The following is a 7,441-nucleotide window of genomic DNA, read 5'->3' as shown; positions in this document are numbered from 1 at the left end:
CGTTTTCTTCCTAACCTTTGGTACAGTCAGAAGTCCTGTCCCGTGGGAGCACGATAACCGAGTAGGCAAATAAGAATTTAAAAGATCAGACAGATATAATGGTGCGAGGCCATTCACTATTTTGCATGTTAACAACAAAACCTTGAAATCAGCTCTAGCCTGAACAGGGAGCCAATGCAGTGAGGCCAGCACAGGAGTTATATGCATGTATTTAGATGATCCAGTCAGAATACGAGCTGCAGCATTCTGGACCATCTGCAGACCTCGCAAACCTTTCTTAGGCAGCCACGAGAACAATACATTACAATAATCCAGCCTCGATGTAACAAAGGCATGAATAAGGGCCTCAGCATCTTTCCGTGCCAGTATTGATCTAATCTTTGCGATTTTTCGGAGATGAAAGAAAGCTACTTTGGTCACCTCTTTAATATGCAAATCAAATGACAGTGACCGATCAAAAACTACCCCAATATTCTTTACTCTATCCTTGCACTGAATGACCAAATCATCAATGGACAGAGTAAAATTGTCATACAAATGACCTAATCTAGTTGGTCCAATAGCTATCATCTCAGTTTTTGCTGAATTGAGTAACAGGAATTTAGCTGATAACCAGCTTCTCACAGCAGCCAAGCAAGTCGATAACTTAACCGAATCAGATGCATTTCCTGCAATAACTGGCATATATAAATATATTTGTAAATCATCAGCATAGCAATGAAAAGCAATCCCAAAAGAACGAATGATTTGACCCAATGGCGCGAAGTATAACAAAAAGAACAGTGGACCAAGGACTGAACCCTGTAGAACCCCATGCTGAAGAGGGAAAGGGTCTGAAAATGTGTTCTTATAAAACACACATTGAGATCTCTCTGAAAGGTAGGACCTCAACCACTTAGTAAGCACCTGGCCAGAGATGCCGAAGTATTTCTCGATTCTATCCAAAAGAATACTGTGGTCCACAGTATCAAAAGCTGCGCTAAGGTCCAACAACAAAAGGACAGATGTTAAGTCTGAGTCAGCAGCCAGTAACAGATCATTTACGTCGTTAGTGAGTGCTGTTTCAGTCGAATGTTTTGCTCGGAAAGCAGACTGCAGCGGCTCAAAAAGATTATTAGATGACAGATACTTTAAAAGCTGATTTGAGACCACTTTCTCAAATACTTTAGCTAAGAAGGCCAAATTAGAAACAGGTCTATAATTTTCCAACGAATTTATATCCAGATTTTGTTTCTTCAGTAGTGGTTTAACCACCGCAGATTTAAAACAAGCCGGAAAAACTCCTGTGGAGAGCGAAAGATTTAAAACAGCTAAAACGTACAGTCCTAATGTTGGCCATAATTCATTGGCCGGCAAAGGATCCAAAGAGCAAGTGGTCTCTCTTGCAGATACGATAATTTTAGTCAACTCGGCTAAAGAAATCAGCTCAAAATCATGGTAGCCCTCTCCAACAGAAGATGATCCTGTGATAGCGCAGTCTAAACCCCCAACCTCAGACTGAGGTATCATAGTGCGGATGTCATTGACTCTCTCATAAAAATAAATCATAAAATCATGTGCTGACAAATCCATACTATTTACTGGCTGCTGACACTGTGTAAGTCTGTTAACAGTTTCAAATAAAAGTCTAGGGTTATGCTTATTATTCATTATCACATTAGAAAAAAAGGCTGCCTTAACAGTAGCCATCCTAGTCTGATAGGTGGTCAGACTGTCATGCCATGCCCTGTAATAAACTTATGGCGCAATTGACGTTCAATTTTTCTACAGCACTTTCTGAGAGTCAATAACTCATCATTTCCCCAAGGTGTATGATTTTTTGGAGAACACTTCCGTGTCTTGGCAGGGGCCACCAACTCCAACAAGTCCAGGAGTGCACAATTAAAATGATCTGCTAGACAGTCCACCGAGGCTTGGCTAAAAACTGGATCCATCACCTCTGGTAGTTTCAGATTTAGATCATATAAAGCATTTGTGCTAATATAACGAGATAACATTGTCTTCTGCACCATTTTCCCCATACTAAATGAATTAGGGATAAACATATCAAATAATATCAGCGAATGATCTGAAATTGGTAAGGCACTGATATTATTAACTGACACAGACAGACCATAGCTTAGCACTAAATCCAATGAATGACCACGCTGATGTGTAGATTCAGACACAAATTGTGTGAAACTAAAAGACTCAATGACATTTAAAAAGTCTTTAGCTAATGGCTTATCATCACAGCAAATATGGATATTAAAATCACCAACGATTAAAATCCTCTCATACTGCAAAATGAACCTAGATAAATAGTCAGCAAACTCCAAAATAAAATTGTCATTGTACTTAAATTAAATTGCAGCGATCAAAACCACAGAAGGTTTAATTATAGTAAAAAGCTGCGATTCAAAACTAGAATAAGGATCACAGTTTAAAATCTGTTTGCATTTAAAGAAAAATAAATTTATGATTCAAGCCAAATAAATAATTTGCATTTAAACAATACTAAATAACATCACTTAGAATGCTATGTTATTTATACTATTTATTAAAACCAACTCATCAGTTTCAAATCACAACATACTTTTCAACCATCAGTTCTCTGATAAGGAATGAGTGCTGATAAGTGCGAATCAGACATGTTTGAAACACAGCTGTCGGTTCACTGAAAAAGCTGGGATTGTTCAGATTGGCTTAGTGAACAGGGCTAACTGATTAATATTTGACTTAAAAGAACGATTCGGTAACACCTGCTAACACAGGTTAAATAAGTTAACATTGGTAAATGCAATAGCTAACATAAAGTAACAATGACCTTTTATAAAATGGATGTTAATTTTGACATATTAACATTTCAGGTAAATTTAACATTAATGTACTTGTTACGTCTCCCCTTTTTTGTCTAGGGGTAAAATAGGGAACGACGAACAAACAGTGGAGAGACTTTGAGGATCTCCAGCTCTCCAGTCCCAGATTACCAATTAACCAAACAAAGTTCACTTTGAAAATGGCATGTCTGCCTTTTATTTCGGTACCCTAGCCGAAGCTAGAAAAAAAATTAATAATATAAAGTAAAGGAACACATTACAAATAAATCCAAAAACAAAAGTATTACCTCGGGACACGCACCAAGTGTGCGGACAACACTCAAGGGTTAACGAGCACAGGTGGTAGCACTTAATCTTATTAAAGACACACAAAAAAAGAGGAAGAGAGAGAGAATAAAAATACACATGTACATAACACACCTGGTATGTTACAGACACACAATGAATACGTCCTTGGACGTAACTGTATAATGAATAACCATGTATACAGCATTAAGGCATTATCGACATAACAGTACGACTTTCTGTAAAGCTGCTTTGAAACGATGAATATTATGAAAAGCAATATACGAACAAATTGAAACAGTTATTAACAATGAATATAAACTCAGATTATAAATGCTGTGAAAATGTTAGTTCATGATGCCTAATGCAATAACTAATGAACTCTGAAATGAAAACTGAACCTCATTGTAACGTGTTGATTCATTCATGACTTAGACGGGGTTCTCAACTCTGGCCCTCGAAGTCCACTTGCTTGCAGAGTTTAGCTCCAAACTTGATCAAACTCTCTTGCCTATAACACTCTAGGGCTGCATCCGAAAGCATAGGCAGCTGAATTGGTCTCTTATGATTTGTCACATAAAATAGTCCAAAATGCTGAACCACCACAAAAAAAATATTGGGTGAAATATTAATTAATAAATAAATATTAATTTAAAATAAAAAAATATTTATAAAAAATATTAATAATACGCTAACACATCGACGATGTGGACACTCACACACACTTACACACACACACACACGCACACACACACACACACACACACACACACACAGAGAGAGAGAGAAAGAGACACAAGTTACTGCTTCATTTGCTCATTTGTTATGCTGTTCAGTTAATTGTTTTTGATGTTCATGTCATGTATTTGTACACAATATATAATATAACTGTACATATCTGTTCTGTTGCAGTTAGTAACTGAAGTGTAGATTACATTTGTACAATTATATGAAAAGAATAAGATTCAAATAAATGATAAACTCTAAAAACTAAACTTTTATATTTTTCAGGTTTGATTCTAATCATAATGTAACATTATTGGGAAAAAAATCAGTACAAAAAATGCTAAACTTTGACAAAAAAAAAGACATTTTTATTGTTATAATTGCGATTTCATAATATTTAGATATGAATCCAACTAGAAAAACTTGTGAAAAGATATATTTCAGTTAGGCAAATAGCAAATAGTGGAGCTCTATAGCCATCTAGTGGCTTAAATGATATTTTTTTACTTTTAAAACTACATTTTCCAAAATATGGGCAAACATTTTACACTTAACCATGTAAACTTATTCATGTTATCCCCATAAATGAAATTTAGAAATTTGGGTCTTTTATAAAGTGAATTTTATATGAAAAGCAGTTTTTGAATAAAAACCTATTTAAAATTTTATTTATTTATTTATTTATTTATATAAATTTAAAATATATAAAAAATCTTCCAAAAACTGCAAAAATGTGGAGTAAAAACAATAATAAACACAGTAAAATTACATTTGTTACAAAAAAAACTATTATTTTGTTACAAAATTACATTTTGTTGCCTGGGGTCTCTGGAGACCCCAAGACCACGAGTGTACACCCCAAACAGCCCAGTCTCATCCCAAGACGTCATATGACTGACGTTTTTGACCATACGTCAACATCCAACGTTTTAGGGTACCCTTTAACGTCAGTTAGATAACGCTATCTAATCCTAACCCTACCCCAGACCTAAACCTACCCGCGTCATCTAACTGACGCTAAAGGTAAAGCGTCAGTTAGATGACGCCCTAGGATCGTCATCTAACTGACGTTAAAGGGTACCCTAAAACGTCGGATGTTGACGTATGGTCAAAAGCGTCAGTCATATGACGTCTTGGAATGAGACTGGGCTGTTTGGGGTGTGTTACCCCAAACGAAGGCCGCACAAGGGACTGTGCTGGCTTTTTATTTATTTTTCTGTGGTGAAACATCAATGAAAATTCTCAAACAGTTTCTGATTCCTGTCTTCCATTAGAGCTCGCACAACTACTAATGTTTAATAGTTGACTAGTCCTGAAAAGTAACAGAGTACTTGGCGAGTCCTTGTTTACATTATGTAAATGCAGCTTCATGCAGCTTCAGCAGTCTTTGCTGTTTCTGGCAAGTCAAGCGAAACTTTGACGGAAAGTGTGTGAGAACTGAGAATTTCTGTGCAGGTGAGAAATGAAAGTGTGCATGTCCGTTGCCAGATTCATGCTGCTTGCATTGTCATAAATGGTCCAAAAATGCAAATGTCCAATTCACAGTTTCTGTAAGGAATTGTCTTCCTGCAGTTGCATACAACAAGCATGACCAATGTCTTGTGATCCATGACTAGTCAACACAGACACAACACACTGAACTTGTTGACTAGTCAGTGCAGTTTGCAGTTTTTCATCACTGTGGAGATGCTGTGAGTCTTTGTATCTGTACTATTTTTGGTTTTCACTCTTTTATGGAAAAACTCTGGGAGAGTTTGGGAAAGTCAGGGTTTGGAGGAAGAGAATGGGATGTCTATACTGGCAGCAGAATGGCAGAACAATTATGACTTTATCTGGAGACTGGAATTCCCACCCTGGGCAGGCTTGCGATAGTGAAATGTGAACTTTTCAATCTAGTGAAGGGCAATTTAAAAAAGTCTCTAGGGATCCAAAGGAATATGCTGTCTGGTGACATTGATATTATGACCTTATATGTAGTGTGAGCCTCGTGCTATTAAATTCTTATTCTAAACTGACCTTTTCATAATATTTCGTTTATCTAACCCGATGGTTAAGTGGATATAAGAGAAGACGAGTTAGCCCCATGTCCCATGGTCATCACAGGATAAAGTTTCAACCCAAACACTTTTATAAGGAAAACAGGAACCCAGAGCAGAGGATCCAGGGAAGAGTCAGATGCCCGACCTCCAACAGTGGATCCAGGAGAGTTGGAGACCCAAGCTTAGCCAAGGAGACACAGAGACTGGGTTCCACCGTAGGTCCTGGAGGCCAAAGCGGATGAGGTGGAACCAGGAATTCATCGGAGGACTGAGGCGCAGCCAGTGGGACCGAGGACCAAGGCAGACCCAGAGGGAAGGCAGAGCCCAACAGAGCCGAAGGGGTGGAGGGACGAGGTGTAGCCAAAGATCTGTGAGAACTGAAGGCTTAAATACACATGGGAGGCTAATCAACAGAAACCGAAACAGATGCGTAACAAATTAGAAACTAGGACAACAAATGATTAACTATGGAAACTAACAAAGAACTAGAACACAGGCAAATGGAAACAGGGAAACCAAACTAAGGGTATGCTTAACGATATGCTTAAAACGGAGAAGTTTTTCCTATAAGTTTTCCTCGTACAGACAACACCATTGTCAAAACAATCCCCATTCACACGGATCCGCGAGCAACCAAAGCAACCAAAACGCAGTTGTCGGGCAAACGAACGGCCAAAACGCATAAAAAGTCTTCCGTTTTTAGTTGAAAACGGTGTTGTGTAAACATCCCCTAAAACACAATCGAACTGAACAGAACTAAACATAACCCTGACACAGATACAATACACACAGCAAGACAATAGTTGATACACCAACGTTTTCCTTACAGACAGTAAGGACTGTGAGGGAAAAAAAAGACAAGCTAATGGGAATTTGCAACGTTATCGACAGAATGAATTTCTTTACCGCTTTAGTAATTGAAATGATTTCCTGTGCCTAAGGCTATCATCAGCGTGTCAAGATTCAGAGAAGCACCTTTATTCTCATGTGAAGCCTTTTTGATTACGAAGGCTTTTGTGGGCACCGTTTGATTGGACGGTCTCCGTGCTGCCGTAATCCCTCTTGTTCTGCATGTTTCCATAGAGAGCGGAGCAGCAGAAGCCGTTGCCATCCCTATTGTTCGGCCAGATCCATCGGGCTGCGTCTCCGTCTCCCCGCTGAGAATTTGTCACTTCCACTGCTTTGGCGGCCACTCTCAGCTCGACTAGAGCCTGTTTACATAATGTCACATCTCTCTCCTCCTCAACCTACATTCACTTGAGTGGCTGTCGTCGGTTTCTGTGATATTTCCAGTGAGACGCTTTCCAGCTTCACGGTACATTCTGATCTCTTTGAAGAGAGATAAACGTCTGAGAAGATGCAATAATAGTGAAATAATTTGCGCTGCAAATGAACATTCAAGAATGGTAATTTCCTCTGTTGAAATGAACAGATTCTTAATTGCTTTTAAACTCTGTCTGTACCTTTAGTAGAGGGCAGAAAATGGATCTGTTCGAGACTCCACCTGAAAGGAACAATGAGGAGAGGCCAAAGGAACTCATAACATAACATTCAACACTTTCAAAAAAACTG

The sequence above is a fragment of the Rhinichthys klamathensis genome, unplaced genomic scaffold (genome assembly GCF_029890125.1).
Source record: "Rhinichthys klamathensis goyatoka isolate OS25496 unplaced genomic scaffold, OSU_Roscu_1.1 h1tg000004l_1, whole genome shotgun sequence".
Lineage (NCBI taxonomy): Eukaryota > Metazoa > Chordata > Actinopteri > Cypriniformes > Leuciscidae > Rhinichthys > Rhinichthys klamathensis.
The sequence above is the reverse complement of the archived record's forward strand: the minus strand, read 5'-3'. Positions refer to the sequence as shown.